This window comes from Tachypleus tridentatus, chromosome 8 (assembly GCF_004210375.1).
Source record: "Tachypleus tridentatus isolate NWPU-2018 chromosome 8, ASM421037v1, whole genome shotgun sequence".
Taxonomy (NCBI): Eukaryota; Metazoa; Arthropoda; class Merostomata; order Xiphosura; family Limulidae; genus Tachypleus; species Tachypleus tridentatus.
In genome coordinates, this window is record NC_134832.1 from 52,177,361 (window position 1) to 52,200,726 (window position 23,366).

The 23,366-nt window shown below is 34.2% G+C and overlaps 1 pseudogene across 1 annotated transcript in view; it reads left to right on the forward strand.

The window, feature by feature from the left end:
- Positions 1–23,366, forward strand: part of LOC143222401 (atrial natriuretic peptide receptor 1-like) — a 139,751-nt pseudogene that overhangs the window by 61,870 nt on the left and 54,515 nt on the right. Inside the window, exons 5-12 of the transcript XR_013012228.1 lie at positions 772–863; positions 6,840–6,972; positions 7,408–7,489; positions 8,564–8,690; positions 9,229–9,303; positions 9,653–9,730; positions 12,491–12,595; positions 14,410–14,481. The product of XR_013012228.1 is annotated as an atrial natriuretic peptide receptor 1-like (transcript). The remainder of the gene's footprint in view (positions 1–771; positions 864–6,839; positions 6,973–7,407; positions 7,490–8,563; positions 8,691–9,228; positions 9,304–9,652; positions 9,731–12,490; positions 12,596–14,409; positions 14,482–23,366) is intronic.

The window sequence follows — 23,366 nt, forward strand, 5'->3', positions numbered from 1 at the left end:
CATTTTTATATCAAATATAAAAGTTATCTTAACTACAATTTTGTTGAAATATTATCAAATCCATGTTGTTGCTTTTTTGTTCTTATTTCCGGCACATCAAGATAGTCAAAATACTGAAAAAATTAGATGAAAATCTGCCATAGTGCTTAGTACCAGAATCTATCATGAGGAATTGTTAATACATTACATCAGAAGGAATTACTACCAATTCTACCACAAAGAATTTGTATCAAAATCTATCAAAAGAAGTTAGTGCCAAAATCCACCGTAGGCTTTGGTTTGTTTTGAATTTCGTGCAAAGCTACTCAAGGGCTATTTGCGCTAGCCGTCCCTAATTTAGTAGTGTAAGACTAGAGGAAAGGCAGCTAGTCATCACCACCCACCGCCAACTCTTGGGCTACTCTTTTACCAACGAATAGTTGGATTGACCGTAACATTATAAGGCCCCCACGGCTGAAAGGGCGAGCGACGGGGATTCGAACCCGCTACTCTCAGATTACTAGTCGCACGCCTTAACCCACCTGGCCATGCCGGGCCCCATCATAAGGGGGCTAGTGCCAAAACCAAGGTACTAGTACCAAGGAATTAATCTCCAAATCTACCATACGTTATTCAATAAGTCAACCTTCAACATACAGTTTCAACTGAAGAATTTCTGAATCATTAGATATTGTGTGATTTTTATATGTAAATTCATTTTTATGTGGTTGAAAACATAAGAGAAGGTAGCGTGGTGCACTTGTTATGTTTTCCCTTTTCTGACATCTTCAGGGATAACCGGTAAAGTCAGTATTAACAGCAATGGAGATAGAAATGTAGACTATGCTCTAATGGATATGAACCCAGACACAGGAATGTTTGAGGTAAGTCTCTTGCACCCTAGAGTACAAGTTTTACTAACGATTAGCAAGATTTATTTGCGGTGCTATTGAAACTTACTTTTTGTTAGTATAATATTAATAATATTAATAAAAATTACATTATTATTGGCGTTACTAGGAATATAAGTTCCTCAAATAAGTTTTGAAGGTTAGAATCACCACAATTGCTCTGAGGATCAGTATCTCTGTCGTGTTTGGAAATGATAATATTTCTATGTAGTGTGGATCTGTATCATTGGTAACTTGGACAGGCATCGCTATTATTTCTACTGAGGATAAATATCTGTACTTTGCACTAAGGATAAGTGTCGTTGTGCCATCTATAAATATATATAGTTTAATTATAACCTGTTGGTCCGCCTAGGTCGTCCCATTCACTATACTCAACTCTAAAATAAAAATAAAACACTCGAAGCTGGAAAGATTTATCAGTTAAATTATAAATATTAATAAAGTTTTTCCATTAAACTTCCTTCAAGTTGTTTCATCCATTACCACATTTGAAGGTAATCTATTCCAAAGGCTAAACACCTTGTTAGACAAATATATGATGGTAATCTATTCCAAAGGCTAAACACCTTGTTAGACAAATATATGAAGGTAATCTATTCCAAAGGCTAAACACTTTGTTAGACAAATATATGAAGATGACCCATTCCAAAGGCTAAACACCTTGTTAGACAAATATATTAAGGTAATCTATTCCAAAGGTTAAACACCTTGTTAGACAAATATATGAAGGTAATCTATTCCAAAGGTTAAACACCTTGTTGGACAAATATATGAAGGTAATCTATTCCAAAGGCTAAACACCTTGTTAGACAAATATATTAAGGTAATCTATTCCAAAGGTTAAACACCTTGTTAGACAAATATATGAAGGTAATCTATTCCAAAGGCTAAACACCTTGTTGGACAAATATATGAAGGTAATCTATTCCAAAGGCTAAACACTTTGTTAGACAAATATATGAAGGTAATCTATTCCAAAGGCTAAACACCTTGTTGGACAAATATATGAAGGTAATCTATTCCAAAGGCTAAACACTTTGTTAGACAAATATATGAAGGTAATCTATTCCAAAGGCTAAACACCTTGTTGGACAAATATATGAAGGTAATCTATTCCAAAGGCTAAACACTTTGTTAGACAAATATATGAAGATGACCCATTCCAAAGGCTAAACACCTTGTTAGACAAATATATGAATGTAATCTATTCCAAAGGCTAAACACCTTGTTAGACAAATATATGAAGGTAATCTATTCCAAAGGCTAAACACTTTGTTAGACAAATATATGAAGGTAATCTATTCCAAAAGCTAAACACCTTGTTGGACAAATATATGAAGGTAATCTATTCCAAAGGCTAAACACTTTGTTAGACAAATATATGAAGATGACCCATTCCAAAGGCTAAACACCTTGTTAGACAAATATATTAAGGTAATCTATTCCAAAGGCTAAACACCTTGTTGGACAAATATATGAAGGTAATCTATTCCAAAGGCTAAACACTTTGTTAGACAAATATATGAAGGTAATCTATTCCAAAGGCTAAACACCTTGTTGGACAAATATATGAAGGTAATCTATTCCAAAGGCTAAACACTTTGTTAGACAAATATATGAAGATGACCCATTCCAAAGGCTAAACACCTTGTTAGACAAATATATGAATGTAATCTATTCCAAAGGCTAAACACCTTGTTAGACAAATATATGAAGGTAATCTATTCCAAAGGCTAAACACCTTGTTGGACAAATATATGAAGGTAATCTATTCCAAAGGCTAAACACCTTGTTAGACAAATATATTAAGGTAATCTATTCCAAAGGTTAAACACCTTGTTAGACAAATATATGAAGATGACCCATTCCAAAGGCTAAACACCTTGTTAGACAAATATATTAAGGTAATCTATTCCAAAGGTTAAACACCTTGTTAGACAAATATATGAAGGTAATCTATTCCAAAGGCTAAATACCTTGTTGGACAAATATATGAAGGTAATCTATTCCAAAGGCTAAACACTTTGTTAGACAAATATATGAAAATGGCCCATTCCAAAGGCTAAACACCTTGTTAGACAAATATATTAAGGTAATCTATTCCAAAGGCTAAACATCTTGTTGGACAAATATATGAAGGTAATCTATTCCAAAGGCTAAACACTTTGTTAGACAAATATATGAAGGTAATCTATTCCAAAAGCTAAACACCTTGTTGGACAAATATATGAAGGTAATCTATTCCAAAGGCTAAACACTTTGTTAGACAAATATATGAAGATGACCCATTCCAAAGGCTAAACACCTTGTTAGACAAATATATGAATGTAATCTATTCCAAAGGCTAAACACTTTGTTAGACAAATATATGAAGATGACCCAGTCCAAAGGCTAAACACCTTGTTAGACAAATATATGAAGGTAATTCTTATCGTGTTAAAATCTATATTTGTGTCTTATCATTCCGCCATTAAAAATGGAAGAAAGATAACGCACTCAAACCATCCACTATCATAAACACCTTAAACCAATCAAATACTCTTCTCTAACCCTAATTTGTCCAAAATGAAAGCAATTTCAGAACTCTTTATTTATCTCAAGTATCATCCTAATATCCTTCCTCTGTACCCTTTCCAACAGTTTAATGTCCTTTCTAGAGTTAGAAGACAACAGCTGAACGAAGTCATCAAATCAACGAATTATAATCTTTTTAAGACTTGTATTAAATATTCAGCACAAATAACCGAAAATGCTATTTTTACAACCACTAGCAGCAGAACACTGCTTGGATGGGTTGTTAAACTGATCAACTAGGACATCAAGATATTTTTCTTATGCAACACTTGCATTTATTATGATTAAAACTCATCTGCTGTTTATTAGCCGAACCGACTAAGTAACCCAAATCCTTTTGTTAAGAAGCATTCTTCTTCTAACATCAAGCAGCATCCAAAGCAGTACCATCTCTCTCCTTACAGCAACTAATAACCATAGCTTTAATAGCACCAACAAACTGATATAATTTTAAATATTCCTTCATCTGTGTAATTGATGTGAGGTAAAAAAAAAGCAGAGGTGCTAACACCGAGTCTTGAGGTACCTCACTTGTAACACTAATCTATGTACTAACACCGAGTCTTGAGGTACCTCACTTGTAACACTAATCTATGTACTAACACCGAGTCTTGAGGTACCTCACTTGTAACACTAATCTATGTACTAACACCGAGTTTTGAGGTACCTCACTTGTAACACTAATCTATGTACTAACACCGAGTCTTGAGGTACCTCACTTGTAACACTAATCTATTTTGGCTCAGGTCCATTTATAACAACTTTCTTCCATCTAGCCAGTTTTCTGCCCAATGAGATAATATATCTCCCACAACTATGTGGCACCTTGTCAAATACTTTCTAAAACGTTAATTCACCAAATCTACACATTAATCCTTACTAACCGAAGAAGCAGCCTCTTCAAAGAATTTCAAAAATTAATAAGGTAAGATTCATTCAAAAAAATACCATGCTGATTTTCCAACAAAATTTTAATATTTGTAAAGTATCCTTTATGAAATTTAAAATTTTTTTTCAACAACTGATGTGAGAATAGTAGGCCTACAATTACTAAGGCAATTTTTATCACTTCCTTTGGAAACAGGACTAATATTAGCCAACTTCCGATCTTACGGTTTATAATTACTGGTATAATTTTATCACTTCCTTTGGAAAGAGGACGAATATTAACCAACTTCCGATCTTACGGTTTATAATTACTGGTATAATTTTATCACTTCCTTTGGAAAGAGGACGAATATTAGCCAACTTCCGATCTTACGGTTTATAATTACTGGTATAATTTTATCACTTTGGAAGAGGACGAATATTATAACTTCCGATCTTACGGTTTATAATTACTGGTATAATTTTATCACTTCCTTTGGAAAGAGGACGAATATTAGCCAACTTCCGATCTTACGGTTTATAATTACCGGTATAATTTTATCACTTCCTTTGGAAAGAGGACGAATATTAGCCAACTTCCAGTGTTGTGGTCAATAATTACTGGTATAATTTTTATCACTTCCGTGGAAAGAGGACTAATATTAACCAACTTCCGATCTTGTGACACCTGCCTGCTATTCAGAGTGTTACAAATCGTAGTAGCAAGAAGCTGACGTATTTCATCCTTAATGTCCTTCAAATTATATAGTCCAGTTGTTGTTGTCTTTGGAATTTTGCACAAAGCTACTCGAGGGCTATCTGTGCTAGCCGTCCCTAATTTAGCAGTGTAAGACTAGAGGGAAGGCAGCTAGTCATCACCACCCACCGCCAACTCTTGGGCTACTCTTGTACCAACGAATAGTGGTATTGACCGCACATTATAACGCCCCCACGGCTGGGAGGGCGAGCATGTTTCGCGCGACGCGGGCGCGAACCCGCGAATTACGAGTCGCACGCCTTACGTGCTCGGCCATGCCAGACCTATTTAGAAAAGGGCTCGGTATAGTCCAAGAACTTTATTATTTTTGAAAGTTTACAATTTTTATTAACAAGTTCAGAATTACTAATTTTGTTTCCATCATGATGAGAAATACTAATTAAATATTATATTCATTAGTAAACTCTTTAAGAAGAATGTAATTTAATAACCCAGCCATCCCATAATTATTAGATACTAACATTCTTATGGCACCCTTCAAACGTTTTACTTTCATCCTAACATTTTGCTTACCCTTAATGTATTTTAAGGAAATATGTTATTATTTCTATTATGACCATAGCTACTCCTGAAGTTTAATATTGTTATTTCATTTTCCCCCCCAGCCGTTGTATAATTCGGTTTCTTCGTTGGTAAACGACCAGAGTTGGCGGTGGGTGGTGATAACTGAGACTAGTCTTGACAAACGGCTAGCGCAGATAATAACTTTGCGCGAAATTCAAAACAATTTGTTCAACATAAATAAGTAACACTATGTAACACAAATTTTGTTCCTGGATAGTATGTGTTATTTCTTAATTGTTTATGTTGTAAAAGTACAGAAAATGACCATTATTCCCTTCAAACTTTGCTTTTGTGACCTGGATAATGAAATTTATAAATTAACCTATTTTATATGTAAAAACTGGCAATTCTGCACATTTTCATTTTCATAAGGTCTGAATAAAACAACATATGAATCAAGATTTACATGTATTTATACTAAAGTTATACAAACACGTTTAGAAGTGAGTAGTTTTTCGAGATTTGCGACTCTAATGTAAATCACTTTCACGTATCAGATCCCAAATATAGTCTCCCATCATGTTTTCGTTATACACTCCCAGGTCAACAAAAGCAAAGTTTGTAGAGAAAAATAGGTCTTTTCCATTTACTTTAGGCATAAACAATTGGGAAATAACACTTTCTGTCCAGGAACAAGAAAAAGTAAACATTTTGTTACATAGTGTAACTGATTAGTTTGCAAGAGTTGACCCGGCATGGCCAGGTGGGTTAAAGCGTTCGACTCGTAATCTGAGGGTCTCGGGTTCAAATCCCCATCGCACCAAACATGATCGTCCTTTCAGCCGTGGGGGCGTTATAATGTTACGGTCAATCCAACTATTTGTTGGTAAAAGAGTAGCCCAAGAGTTGGCGGTGGGTGGTGATGACTAGCTGCCTTCCCTCTAGTCTTACACTACTAAATTAGGGACGGCTAGCACAGATAGCCCTCGAGTAGCTTTGTGCGAAATTCCAAAAATCAAACAAACAAACAAACCATACTGAAAAAGGGTTAACGTGTTACAGTGAGGTTTATTAATTTATATATATTTTGTATTTCATGCACTTCACTTGTTCTAACCTTTGCAGTTTCATTATTAGACTTATGCTAATTAAAATATCATTTAATTAGTTGCCACAATTGTTTGTTAATTAATGAAATACTAAATTATTTTTCACTTTTGTAGGTTGTTGCTATGTATTACGGTTCTAGCAAGAACTTTGTGGATATTAACGGAAAAAGAATTCATTGGTCAGGTGGCCGCCAGGGACCGCCACCAGACACACCTTCGTGTGGTTTTGATGGATCACTTTGCCCAGGTAGGTTTTCAAGAGTAACTTTTCGGGGATTTTTAACTGGCTCTCTTTTAGAATAATTGTTAAAACTTTTTTTAACTCTTTTTGCCCCTTAAAGTTATATACGAATAAGTTTACTTTATAATGATACAAGTAATAGTTATTGGTCCGTTAAATCTATGTACTCATAAAAAGTTACTGTAACAACATAAGAACTGAAACGCGGTTAAAGTATTCGTAGCGTGAATAGAACCACGGGATTGAGTCCACCACGATTTAATTTTGTACTCCATCAGATAAGATATATATATATATACACAGATACACATTATATTGAGCAACAAAGCATGTTTTACTGCCAATCCTAAAAGATGGCAGAAAGAAAAACGTGCTATGTTTCCTCGTGTTTCTTTCGTTGTGCGTGTACTAATTTATTTTTGTTTTTTTTCTCCATTTCAGAAACGCCTCATTTCGCCATTTTTACCGCAGTGCTTGCCGTTCTCTTGATTTTACTTTCCATAATTTCTGCCTTTATCTATAGGTAAGATAATGAATCAGTTTTCGTTCATGAACAGTAAATATTTCATTATATATTTGGGTCCCAAGCTTGTACAGTGGTAAGTCTACGGATTTGCAACGCTAAATTCAGGGGTTCGATTCCCGTCGATGAACTCACCAGCTAGTCCCATGTGGCTTTGCTGTAAGAAAACACACACATAAAATATTTGGTTGTTGTTAAATTTCGCGCAAAGCTACATGAGAGCTATCTGCGTTAACCGTCCCTAATTTAGCAGTGTAAGACTAGAGGGAAAGGCAGCTCGTCGTCACCACCCAACGCCAACTCTTGGACTACTCTTTTACCAACAAATAGTGGGATTGACCGTAACATTATAACGCCTCCACGGCTTAAAGGGCAATCACGTTTGGTACGGTACGGATTCGAACCCGCAACCCTCGGATTACGAGTCGAGTTTCCTTACCACCTAGCTATACCTAATATAGTAGTGTAAGACTAGAGGGAAGACAGTTGCTCTTCACTACCCACCGCCAACTCTTAGGCTACTCTTTTACCAACGAATAGTGGGATTGACCTAACATTATAACGCCCCCACGGCTTAAAAGGCGAGCATGTTTGATGCGACGGGGATTCAAACTCGCGACCCTCGGATTACGAGTCGAACGCCTTAACCCACGTGTCCATGCTGGCCCACTTTGTATCGAAACTGATTTTCATTTGTCTTTGAGCTCGAAGATGTTATAGCAATTTTTGATAATCAAATTTCAGAATTTTTTTCCTTTTTGTTTTGGGTTGTTACTAAGCAAAAATATCTATTAAATTTGCTATTTCTTTTGTGACCAGTAAACGTATTGAAACTCGAATCTTTAATGTCATAAGTCTTCGTATTCAAAGTTGAGCTACTGGGAGACTTTATCCAGTGACAAGTCTTTATTAATCAGGCTTCAATTTATATATTTTTCTTGCTCGGTTTTAATCAGACACTAGAAGCTTTGGAAACCCAGATTTTGTCGATAAGTTGGTAAACAAATACTGACGTAACAAGTGTTCAGTTATTAGGCTTCAATTTATTATTTTTTTCTATTTCCTGTTGATTAGACACTATAAGTTTGAAGCTGAGATTTCTTCAATGAGCTGGCGGATTAAATATGAAGAAGTGGACATGAGTTCGCCTTTCAAACGTCATTTTGGTTCCAAATTAAGTTTCACAAGATTCAGTGGATCCGTAAGTAACTACTGAAAACAAGATTGGCCATTTGTTCTCCAGAAGTTGAATTTAGTTTTACATCAATTTATTCAGACAAAAGATAAAATATAAACGTTTGACAAGAAATATTTACGTACCTGTATTATTATACTTAGCTGATTTTAAATCAAAAGTAAGTACCACTTACGAAGCAGATTTCTCAAGTCATTTTTATTACTAATTTATTATTATTTTTCTCGCAATGAATTAGTAAAAACATTTTGCCAAAACCTACTGACATTACTTCTATTTTGTCGTAAAACAGGAAGAGACAAGATTGCCAAATTTCACCTTTTAACAGTTACGTCTTTATTACTTATAATATTGAATTTTTACAGATATTGATATGTTATCAAACTTGTTTTTTGTTGTTTTTTTACGTTCTATATCGTTAAACTTCTGTCCAGTAATTCTGACTTTCCTGTTTACAAACATAGAGGGCGTTAGCCAGATATATGTTTGTTGTTGAAAAGTTTCAAAGTATTTTTCTTATTTACACGTTTTCAAAATCTTTCAGGACTCGTTGTCTCGTGGAACTTTAACATTAGGTGATCAAAACAGACAAATTTTCACTAAAACTTCCTATTACAAGGTAAGTTAATCTTTATTTGTTTGTTTCGAATATTAAAGCACTGATATCAATCTTCGAGAGGTTCGTCTTCCTCTTTTAGTTAAAATTTTTGTTTTTTGAAATACAAACCCTAGGCCTAATTTATTTATTTTTTAAATGACGAAGAGTTTATAACAAGGACCGGAAGCAGACGATTTTCTGTATTTTATTAGGTTAAAAGCAGATAGTAAACATCGAGTTTTGTTGGGTTTTTATCGTTTGTATCACAAAGCAATTACAACTTTTGAAATCGTAAGATATTTCTTTGGATATTTAAATTTATCATATCCTAATATTTTAAAAGGTTTGTTTATATATTTTCTATTTCTAGTCAAACTTGGTTGCAATTAAACCAGTGAACAAAGCCAAGATTGAAATTAACAGACCTTTTCTGTTGGAAATTAAAAATGTAAGTTTAACTTCGAATGTTTCCTCCTAAATTTAAAAAAAAAAAAAAAAAAACTTTTTATTACTTAGCGCCATTTGTAGATTGCATTTGAACATCACGTTAATACTTATCGAAATTAATATTTTAGCAATAGAAATGTTACTTATAAAAGATAAATAAGAGATTTTAATGAGTTTCATGTATTTAAGTAAATTTTAACTCTAAAGCTATAACGTTATGAAAATAAACAAGTTTTACCCGCCGTGTCATAATCATGGGGTCAATGGGAAGTTTACGAATTTAAAATCACTAACATTCTGGGTTTGATTCTCTGCTGTTGGTAGAGCGCAGATAGCTTCTTGTGCAAGAATAACAACAAGTTACCTACACAGAATAAAAATAAATGTTAATTTATAATAAATAATACAGGCTATTTAGTATATTGTTCTAACTACGAATGTTTAATATTCTAAAACAAAATCTTACAACGACTAGTATTCATTGGTTCATTACACTGCACAACAAAGTATTTGCTTCTGTAACGCTGTTGGGTGCTTCTTATAGATTTTTGGCTGCTGATCACGAAAATTGCATCCAAATTTGCCCATCACGTACCGTTTTATTGAAATCTTTAGTTTTACCAGGACATTGGTACAATGGAAAAACGATATCAGGGCAACTGGAATCCGTCAATGCTTGCTGACTACTGTTGGACACTGCAACGTGATGCACCGGACATTGAATACAAAAGAAAGTCAGGAACAAAACACTTTTAAGTATGTTGAACTTAATAACGTATTAGAAACATAAACGCAATTAAATACGTTATTTCCGGTAAACAGTTAAGTGTTTATTTCTCAGAGTTCCTACGTGATGAAGCAAAACCAAACTATATTTTTGCATACCCACCAGGTACCTGTCACAATCAGCAAAAACTTTTCAGGAAGCAAAACTTTTTAAAAACTTGTTGTGCAATGTTATGTACTAATGTATAAAAAAACTTGTGCAGTGTTATTTTGGCATTATTGTCGTTCACGCAAGACCTACACATTTCTTATTACTCGTTTTTAGAGTTGTCCAATTCTTATTTTGCTGGTAAAATGTAAAAGTGTTACATTCTATCTTTATTTCACCTGTTTTGCCTCAGAACAATAAACTTCAAATACGGGGTAGTCTAGCAATCAGGCTTTTTATTATCCCTACATGGGGTCCGTATTCGAAAACAACAACAACAACAAAAGAAAATGCATCAGGAAACTTTCCCATCCTATGTATGCCCCGTTTGGTTCTGTTATCTTCTCAGTGGAGAATACGAACAGGATTTCGAAAACGAAGCCGAAAAATTACAAGAAGATTTGTTTGGTTTCTTTTGAACTTCGCGCAAAGCTACACGAGGACTATCTGCGCTAGCCTTCCCTAATTTAGCAGTGTAAGACTAGAGGGAGACAGCTAGTCATCACCACTCACCGCCAACTATTGGGTATTTTTTTTACCAACGAATAGTGGGAGTTACCGTCACATTATAACACCTCCACGGCTGAAAGAGCGAGCATGTTTGGCGCGACGGGAATTCGAACCCGTGACCCACGGATTACGAGTCGAACGCCTTAACACGCTTAGCCATGCCGGGCCCATTGATCAAAGGAAACTAACAACTGAAATCAAAAGTAAAAATACTAATTTAATAAATAATGTAACTAATTCGATATACTGTCCTTCTAAGTACAATTATCCAATATCACAAAACACGGGAAAACTAAAACATATATATTATAACACAGCGACCCATCAGTTCGGTACACTTGCTGTTATCGATGTTTGGCTAGTTACTAAGTGTTCAGTTTCGAGTTGAATGTTTATCTGTTTTTCCTTCTGCACATGAACGCAACTGATCTATTGGTTCGGAATAAAGGTGGCGCTGGCTCCTTTGATTTTTGGAGTCCCTAAATTTTGGTAATCAATAAATTTATCATGAAACGTTATTGATGTAATAAAATGAAATGTTTCGGATGGATTTTCTCTGATTGATTAGCTGCTCCCTGGTGGCTCAACAATATGTTTGTGGACTCATAACAATAGAAATAGGGTTTTCGTATTTACTTTTAAACAGAATACAAAGGAAATGATTGATTGGTCATTTAGAAATGTATTAATTTAATTTTAAGAAATGTCTTTAACATTTGATTTTAAGATATGTATTTGCTCAGTTTTATGAAATGTCTTTTTTGTGTTTAAAGAACTGTCATTATTTCGTTCATGTAAACATCTCTATTATTATTTGTTTTTCGAAATTTTGTTATTTTATTAGAGCATTTCGGGTACAGTAATTGGTACACGTGACTCTGTAAAATTAATTAAACTTTTGTTTTTAATTTACACTGAAAGACGATCAAATATCTTTTTTAATGCTACTAACATATTGCGCTGCTATTTTATTTCTTGAATACGAGGGGCCGCTAGAGGGCTTATGCATTATTGACCGCTAGAGGGCTTATTCATTATTTAAATGTGAACCTTGAAAACGAACTAGTTTAATGCTACTTTTTAGTTTCGTTTTGTTTACTTTTTTAAATAACTTCTTATATAATAAACTAAAAGAACGAATGCAAATTTATAGTCTACCAGTGCTTATGTTTAATATTGTATCCATTAGTTCGGTAACCCTACTTTTATTTAATTATGAAACGGAAAATGATAATTCATTAAAAGTACCTAATTATTGCTCAACAACAGCAATAGAATATGACTGATGTATTTGCTTTTTCTCTGTGTTATTTTCAGATTAAAAGCCTACAGCATGACCATATTGCAAGATTCATCGGCGCATGCGTGGATTCTACTTTGCCGTTTTTGATTACTGAGTACTGTCCGAGAGGAAGTTTACAGGTACATAGGAAACGTTTTAGTTAACAACAGTGTAGTTTCCCTTCAAGTCGAATCATTATCGGATACAACATATTAAGCTATTAATACCGTTTAATAAATACTTTACCATATTTATCCACTTTTAATGAAGATTCGTCCCACTGTGCTATTGTTAGATACAATACGTAGTAAGAATCTTATATATTAAGAAAACAAACTTTTCAGATAATAAATCGTGTCTTGATGCTATTGTATTTCAACTTTTTTGTTTTTATTTATTCACTTTAGTTCTTGATCATAGTTGAATTTTAAAATGTTTCTTATGTTCTATATTAAAATATATATTTATTGTATGCCCCTCAAGAGGTCAGCGGTGAACCTTCAGATTTAAAACCTAAAAATCCGAAATTCGATCCCCTTGCTGGAGGAACGTGGATAACCTATTGCGTAGGTTTGTAATAATACGAAACACCGACTCTATTGTCGGTTATCTGTGTTCATATTTCATCAATTTTTGTGAAATCACTGATGATTATTACTATAATTTTGTATATGTATTGATGGAGAAAACGCTTAAAAATAGATTTTGTGTTATTATTATTGTCGGAATATGTTTGTTGTTGGTGTTGTATTCGTAGAATAACCAATAGATGGCACTAAATGCTTCATACTCAAATATTGTTCAGTTGCTAATACCCAGTAACAATCGTCATAAAACGTACTTGCTTATAATTAGAAATGAAACTCCATAAACTCTTGGTCTTAAATACACCTTTGCATACATACTGACCTTGGTATAAAGTATTCTTATGGGTTCCATATATTTAATTATTATCGAGTAATTAGTATATTTTCGTTTGTTCGTTTGTTTTTTAATTTCGCGCGAAGCTACACGAGGGCTATCTGCGCTAGCCGTTCCTAATTTAGCAATGTAAGACTAGAGGGAAGGCAGTTAGTCGCCACCACCCACCGCCAACTTTTGAGCCACTCTTTTACCAACGAATAGTGGGATTGACCGTCACATTATAACGCCCCCACGGCTGAAAGGGCGAGCATGTTTGGCGCGACGGGGATGCGAACCCTCGACCCTCAGATTACGAGTCGAACGCCTTAACCAACCTGGCCATGCTAGGACAAGAAAACAGAATAAGAAAGCTGTTGTTCCTGTAACCTTCACACACCCAATACAACGTACTGCAGTATTAACTTTAATAACTCTACTCTGCAGTTTTACACAGGTTAGCAGGACAACCTAAGATAGTTCCAGAACCTAAATGTACCGTAATTTATGGACAAAGAAGTAAAGACTGATACGTAAGATCAGCCAGGTAAAAAAAAAAAAAAAAACCTACACCAAAACTAATCTATTCCTTATACATAAATTATTCACTTCTGTTGTGTTATCACGGTTGCTAAAACTCTAATTACGTGATCGAAGCATCCACAAGCATCAAACCCACTCAGTTTTTATCATACTTATTACATCTTCAAATAAATTCTCTGGGTCTCTTTTTCGGATAAGGTTTCTAGGCTACGCTAGGACAAACTCAAAGCGCTTATCTGCTCTGTTCACCAACTCATAATTAAACTACATTTTCATTTTGTTTTCATTTTTTATTTAGTTACAGTGAATTTTGTTTTCGTCGGATGTTATGGTTGTTGAGCATCAACTTTGATGCGGTTAGTCTTCACTTTCTTCCCTCCTAAAGACGTAAATGTAAACTTACAAGTCTCATAAATATTTTCTCTGTATAGTTGTTCATTTATCTTCCATTACCCGGATTGGTTTTTTTCGCTCCTACTAAATAATGCATGTCTTTTTTTCCAATTTCTAGGATATACTGGAGAATGATCAAATGCAACTCGACTGGATGTTCCGGTATTCTTTGACACACGACATAGTAAAGGTAAGAAAAAAAATCTTCACGGGGACATTCTATAGGAATTACAATATATGGTGGAGTGACCCTAGAATTACAGATGAGATACATGCCACGAAATAGGCTTTTTAATCACTGTTTTAATTTTTTCTGCATAATATCACATGGATTTATTTATCATACGTTCCCTAATAGCGTATGACGTACGAAAAATTAATCAAATAATAATACAATTAATATTTCAGTTTTAATTATTAAGTTCTTATTTCGGTATCCCCTAATGGGATAACAGTATGTCCAGCCCTAGTAACAGGGTTTCGATATCCGTAGTGGGCAAAGCACAGATAGCCCTTTGTGTAACTTCAAACAAACAAAAAACGTTTTGTCAGCTCCTAACAATGAACGTTGTACAAACGAAATCAGGCCCTCGTATGGCCAGGTGGTTTAAGGCGTTCGACTGGTAATCTGAGAGTCGTGGGTTCGAACCCCGGTCGCACCAAACATGCTCACCCTTTAAGTCGTGGGGGCGTTGTAACGTGACGGTCAATCCCACTATTCGTTGGTAAAAGAGTAGCCCAAGAGTTGGCGGTGGATAGTGATGACCAGCTGCCTTTCCTCTAGTCTTAAACTGCTAAATTAGGGACGGCTAGCACAGACAGCCCTCGTGCAGCTTTGCGCGAAATTCAAAAGCAAACGAACAAATGAAAATATACTAATTACGCGATAATAATTAAACATATGGAACCCATAAGAAGTTTAAATGACTTTTAATTTAAGCTCCGAATTTATACATTATAAGCCCTCAAGCTTAGAAGGGATCCGATGTTTAGTCAACCTTTCTAAAGCATGTTTTTTTCAAGTATACCTTCACAATGCATTACATTTCTCGCTTTATTTATATAAATCTTTTTCGTAATTTTTAATGAAGAATTGTCCAGAAGCTTTTCATAACGACAAGAACGGATAGAAATATCTGATTCATATAAATGCTGGGCTTCAAAGAGCTAGACGAAAGATCTCTTTCATAAACAACAGACATGAGCAAAAGGTTTAATTATCTGGCCTCGTATCTGACGACAGATAATAACATGAAGTGACGTTTTATTGTTAAGTAATTTTATACCTCGTTTTGAGTGTCGAGTGTCGTGGTGTTGATTTATTGGCACTGGTAGTTTCAACTTGATTCGTATCACATTAAAGTATGCACTTAATAAACAACTCGAAAAGCCTTACCGTTCCAGTAAAGCCAATCCAAATATTGAGCTACAGATCAGAAGGAGGGCACCCAGTCAGCAAAATCAGTCGCCAAAACAGATTTGTCCAGCTGAGGCTGTTACTTTTATATTGCGTCCACAGTTGAAAATATGGAGAGAATTCAACAGTTCACATCTTGGACTGTACACCTACAGTTCGGCACGTTGACTATTAGAGCACAATTAGACCAAGGGAGTCTCATTACATAACACAACTTTATTATCACGTTTTAATTCGATTGTTACTTCCAATATAATATTGTTCAAATTATTATCATTTTGTACACATTAATTTAATTTGCTTTAAATGTACAGGAATATTCTATATAGAAACGTGAGCCCGAAGGAATATTACACGTACCTAAAGTAGAAAAACAGAAAAGATAATATTTCTAGACCTAAGATTGTGTTAACTGTTATAAAAGCTCTTTTAAAATTCTATATTCATGTCACACTCGTGAACAATATCCTGGGAACATCCTCAGAATCTTCTGGAAGCACTACATTATAATCCATTGTCGTTCTACGAGAACAGAGATATTGAATGCACCAATTAACTATTGACGTCATAAGTTAGAGCCTATCTGTGTGTGTTTCAGCAAACAGTCACGAGCACAACAGTTCTCGTGCGAATTGACATAAGCACGTGTATAGCCTACCTTTTAAACCTATAAACCAATAAAAAATTACGTGCCAGCTCGTCGGCTCCTCCCCTTTTTTTCGAAGCTAGAACAGATGTGTCTTCTATTTTTATTGTATTTAAAAGCTACACAAGTGTATTCTATGCGTGTTCGTCCATTATTTTAAACTTTGTTTGTTTGGTTTCGAATTTCGCACAAAGCTACTCGAGGGCTATCTGTGCTGGCCGTCCTTAATTTAGCAGTGTAAGACTAGAGGGAATGCAGCTAGTCATCACCACCCACCGCCAACTCTTGGGCTACTATTTCACCAATAAATAGTGGGATTGACCGTCACATTATAACGCCCCCACGGATGAAAGGGCGAGCATGTTTGGTGCGACTGGGATTCGAACCCGCGACCCTCGGATTACGAGTTGAACGCGTTAACACACTTGGCCATGCCGGGCCTATTTTAAACTTATGAATTAGATGGAAAGCAGCTAGTTAATAGAGTTCTCGTTACTAAACGTTAACTTATGTCAACTGGTCAAACACTTGTACCGTTGTATGCTCCAAATCCTTTCCTGAACTTAACTTCAATAAAATTTACGTATAATTCTTTGTATTTTATTAACACTTAATAACACGCACGTGCATACAAATACGTGTGAGCACGTGACTGTTACCGACACTAATTTCACTGTAGAAGTTGGTGTCAGAATTTGGTTGTCACAGCACGCCTACAGTCCTAAAGTATGGAGAGCACTTTTACGGTCATGCTAACCATTCGGACACGCCTGACCCTTGGCTTTAGTATCCTACGTATTTTGTGATTGAGTGTTTTACAGTTATCGATTTATTTAAAAATATACTATACGTTTAGTTCGTTTGTTTACGTGTTTAGATTTTCGCGCAAAGCTACACGAGGACTATCTGCGCTAGCCTTTCCTAATTTAGCAGTGTAAGACAAGAGGGAAAGCAGCTATCCATCACCACCCACCGTCAACTTTGGGGTTACTCTTTTACCAACGAATAGTGGGATTGATAGTCACATTATAACGCCCCCACGGCTGAAACAGCGAGCATGTTTGGTGCGACGGGGATTTCAACCTGCGACCCTTAGATTACTCGTCGAGAGTCCTAACCATTTGAACATGCTAGGCCTCATTATACGTTTAGAACTGTGTTATTGCTTTTAAAGTTGATGTCACACTTTCTTGAGTTTTCGCTACTGGTGAGTCTTGATTGGTCATCTGTACCAAAAAGGTTTCGTTTCATGATTCTGGTCTTCTCTCATAGTTGGGTTTGACATGATTTTTAATTGGTCACAGCTTCGTGATGCGAGCATTACAATGATAGACAATACCGCTTTCTTTATCCCTCCCTCTCTCTAAAGAAAACAACACCATCAAAAAATAATAATGAATTTGTGAACAAGATGTTCCAAGATACACGAGCAAAGCTAGGCCTAAAATTCGAAGCGTTGACTGAATATAATTTAAACTTGTTTAATTTGTTTTAATTAAAGTAAAATAAAAATAAGTAAACTTATGTTTTATTCAGAATAAAATTTAGTTGACTTATAAACTGAATAAATGTTTTTGTGTTTTTCACCCAAAACTACCATTTCGTTAGAGAATCTATGTTTAATTCTAACTGGTTTGTTTTTGCCAGGTAATTTCGTTTATCTATTTTTCCTTTAAATTGCGGGCCCGGCATGGCGTTCGATTCGTAATCCGAGAGTCGCGGGTTCAAATCCCTGTCGCACCAAACATGCTTGCCCTTTCATCCATGGGGGCGTTATAGTTTGACGTTCAATCCCATTATTCGTTGGTAAAAGAATAGCCCAAGAGTTGACGGTGGGTGGTGATGACTAGCTGCCTTCTCTCAAGTCTTACACTGCTAAAGTAGGAACGGGTAGCGCAGATAGTCCTCGTGTAGCTTTGCGCGAAATTTAAAAAAACAAATAAACAAACTGTCGTGGTGTAATTATCACAGCTTTACTTTTATCCGTGTGTGAGTGACATTAATTTGTATTTAACCAACAATTCATGTTACTTAATTAACTTCAAGCATGTTAACAAAATTATCGTTGACGAAAACCACACTTGTATATATTCAGTTAAAAATATATATATAATATAACGCTAAACATTAAATAATTAAGAACCTAACACTGGAACTCCACAAGTAATCGTTTTGTTATTAGTAAAATACACTTAAAGGGATTATTTATCGTACTTTTTTAGACTTTATTTTACGTCATCTGTATTTAATAATAAACATTTTGGAACAAAGAAGATTAAATGATACATTTCTATTATAAATTATGGAGGGCTAGCGCTGATAGCTCTCGTGTAGCTTTGCGCGAAATTCAAAACAATCCAAACAACCCTGTAGGTTCGTTATTGCATAGATCCAGAGTATTACACATAGGTGTCGCATAGTCCTGAACTTTCACAGCTACTCACAAGAAATACTCTAACGCGGTCGTGTTAGGGAAACGTGAGGATTATCTTGTTGGTTCATCTCTTAACAATCCAATTCCTTTATATTGGTTTAATTTTGGTTTTAGTTGTTGTATATATTAGGGTTTCTTTGATTTTGCGTTTGTTTATATTTGTTTCTCCACTTAATATCTGGGTGTTTTCTATGGTTATGTTGTGTTTATTTGATTTACAGTGTTCAAAAATGTGTGAAGGTGTTTTTTTTTTTTATTATTTCTATCTGGTTTCCATTTTTCTGCTTGTTTCTCCAACATAGAAGTCGTGGCAGTTGTTGCGATCTGTTTTATAAATAATGTTAGGGTTGTGTTTGTCAGTATAGTGTGCGCACACACACCTAGATCAACAATCCCAAGATACAACCCAGGCTAGAGAACCTTACTCTGCTGTATACCATATATTCCAAACTTCAGCGAAAAAATAACCAATATTTAGAAAAGAACTTATAACAAAACATAAAATTCCAGTAGTCACCAAATTTATTCAAAACCCAGGTGCAAAACTGAAGTCAATACTATGTAAAAACATTATTTATAAAATACGATGCGACAACTGCCAAGACTTCTATGTTGGAGAAACAAGCAGAAAAATGGAAACTACATTCAAAGAATAAAAACACTTTCACACGTTTTTGAACACTACAAATCAAATAAACACAACATAACCATAGAAATACCCAAATATTAAGTAGAGAAACAAATATAAACAAACTCAAAAGCCCCCCAGTGGCTCAGCGGTATGTCTGCGAACTTACAGCACTAAAAACCGAGTTTCGATACCCGCGGTGGGCAGAGCACATATAGCCCATTATGTAGCTTTGTGCTTAATTCAAAACAACAACAAACGCAAGATCAAAGAAGCCCTACTTATACAGTAACTCAAACCAAAATTAAACCAATATAAAGGAACACCTACCTTTATACCTTTATAATTGAAAACCTAACTGACGTCCACCTGCAACGCCCCCTAGAATCCCGTGCCTAATACATGTGTCCGGCAACGGTCAGTAGCAAATTCTCTCTTTATTAATTTGAAGATGACCTAAGATGGTCGAAACACTGTTCTGTACTTTATTTTAACTTAAGTCAATATACCCATACCAGCTGTCTGTAGAATACATCTGATTTCTTTCTTTCTGCTGAAGGATTTATCTGCGCGATGGGGTATCCGTGATAAAACCAAAGTCGGTATCGAAACATGAATTTTAGTGTTAAAAATCCTTCAGATAGAAGGGGAGTTGAAGTTACATTCGTTATGACATATTTTATTACCTCACGACAATTTCTAAACACGAAAACAAACCCTACAATATTCATTGGGTCGTCTCGTTTCTACAACATGTTTCACTCTAGCTTGCATTAATTTCGAGAACAACAGTTAAATATGAATAGGTACGATTTTAAAACCACTTAAGTTGAGTAAAGTAAGTTCAAACTGCTCAATACTAACTCTTTGTTTCTTATTGTTTGTTTGTTTGTTTTAGAATTTCGCGCAAAGCTACTCGAGGGCTATCTGCGCTAGCCGTCCCTAATTTAGCAGTGTAAGACTAGAGGGAAAGCAGCTAGTCATCACCACCCACCGCCAACTCTTGGGCTACTCTTTCACCAACGAATAGTAGAATTGATCGTCACATTATAACGCCTCCACTGCTGAAAAGGCGAGCAGGTTTATTGCGGCCGGGATTCGAACCCGTGACCCTCAGTTTACGTATCGAGCGCCTTAATCCGCCTGGCCGTGCTGGGCCCTCTTGTTTCTTAATGACACGGTGTAATAGGTTCGTTAAAGCCTTCGGAACAACCGTCATCACCAAAGTGTTTTGAAAGTTACTTCGAGTGTGTTGTTTTTGTTCGCATTGAATAATTCGAAATGTTGTTTCTTGATATCCTGAACTCCTAAAACTAACGCTTGGTGGTGTTTCTGTTTGTTTTTATTTTATAGGCATCATATCGAAACAGAGTAAACCTGAGTCTTTCTCAAAATTAACGTAATTAATAATGATTTTTACAAACAATATCCTTTGAAATTACATTACTTCTGATACTCAAAACAATATCATTTGATATTACGTTATTTCCATAACAAATCCATTTGATAAAGTACACAAAACATTTTTGTTTCGTCAGTACCTGGCACATTTTTATCTACCTTAACAAACGAAAGTTTTTTTAATATATCAAGTGGTACTCTATAAACACCTTTATACACTATCCTATAAACTACTGTATGAACTATTCTATAAACTATTGTATAAACCATTCTATAAACTATTGTATAAACTGTTCTATAAACTACTGTATGAACTATTCTATAAACTACTGTATGAACTATTCTATAAACTACTATACAAAATTTGTATAAAATATTCTATAAACTACTGTATGAACTATTCTATAAACTACTGTATGAACTATTCTATAAACTACTATACAAAATTTGTATAAAATATTCTATAAACTACTGTATGAACTATTCTATAAACTACTGTATGAACTATTCTATAAACTACTATACAAAATTTGTATAAAATATTCTATAAACTACTGTATGAACTATTCTATAAACTACTGTATGAACTATTCTATAAACTACTGTATGAACTATTCTATAAACTACTGTATAAACTATTCTATAAACTACTATACAAAATTTGTATAAAATATTCTATAAACTACTGTATAAACTATTCTATAAACTATTGTATAAACCATTCTATAAACCATTGTACAAACTATTGTAAAAGCTATTGTGTAAACTAATGTATAAACCATTGTATAAGCTACTGTATAAACTATTATATAAATTACTGTACACACTACTGTATAAATTGTTGTACAACCTACTGTATAAACTATTGTATAACTTACTGTATAAACTATTATATAAACTACTGTGTAAACTATTATATAAACTACCTTATACATTATTGTATAAACTATTGTATAAACTATTATATAAACTACCTTATAAATTATTGTATAAACTATTCCATACAGTGCTGTATAAACTATAGCATAAACCATTATATAAAGTATTGTAAACTACTTTATAATTTATTGTATAAACCATTGTATAAATTACTGTATAAATAATTGCATAAGCTACTCTATAAACTATTTTATAAACTACTGTATAAGCTGTTCTATAAACTATTGTATAAACTAAAGTATAAACTACTGTATAAATTATTGTATAAACTATTGTATAAGCTACTGCATAAAATATTGTATAAAGCATTATATAAAATATTGTATAAATTATTCTATAAACCATTGCATAAACTACAAGTATTCTATAAACTATTGTATAATATCATGCATAAACTGTTTCATAAATTATTGTATGAACAATTGTACGAACTACGGTATAAACCATTATATGAACTATCGTATAAAGCATTATAAAAACTATTGTATAAACTACTGTATAAATTATTCTATAAACAGTTGTGTAAACCATTGTATAAACTACTGTACAAACTATTGTATAAACCATTTTATAAACCACTGTATAAATTATTGTATAAACCACTGTATAAATTATTGTATAAACTATTTTGTAAACCACTGTATAAATTATTGTATAAACACTTGTATAACCTAGAGTATAAACTATTGTATAAACTACTGTATAAACTATTGCATAAACAATATAGTTTCTTCTATTACATCTGTAAAGCCAGCATGAGACAATTTACAGTTTTTTCTATTACATCTGTAAAGCCAGCATGAGACAATTTACAGTTTCTTCTATTACATCTGTAATACCAGCATGAAAAACAGTTTATAGTTTGTTCTATTACAACTGTAATACCAGGATGAAAAACAGTTCCTAGGTTTTTCTATAAGGTCTATTTACCAACGTGAAAGACAATTCGTGTTTGTTTTTTTTCAATTTACTATGGTAAAAGGACAAATAAAAATGCATTGCTAACAGAATTTACACGTAATGAATAAATGTTACATTTCCCTGTAAGTTAGTAGATGAAATATTTTAATATAAGAAATCCATATGAAATAGTTCTATACGGACATGAACCATAGAAACTTAACTAAAATATATTTAATTCCTCGTCCTGAATAAGGCGATTCAAGATGAGATCTGAATATTCGAAAGAAAATCATAACGAACTGCTAATTAGTTTATCTTTTATTCTCTTAACTTGCACTCTTAACTTGTGTAATGTATAATGACTATAGTCCCTTCATGTCTTTGTTCTCAAGTCACTTCACAGTTGCTCACCACCATCTTCTTTTAATGAGCCACAAAATAGCATCCACAAAGTGAAACTCCTAATGAGACTTCGCTGTTGACGTACAAGCTCTGTAAAGTTTGGATCGATCAAAATCTGATTTGTAATTGTGGAAGGAAACAGTAAGTCTGTGCGACACAAATTTGTTTGACACTACGAGACTTCGTTTGCAGTTACTGTAACTGAGTAACATGAACTCCTGATGAATTAATAAATATTATTATAAACGAGCTAGTGGAAATAAGTGTGTCATAATTTAGTTATCGCATTGAATTTGTTTTTAAGT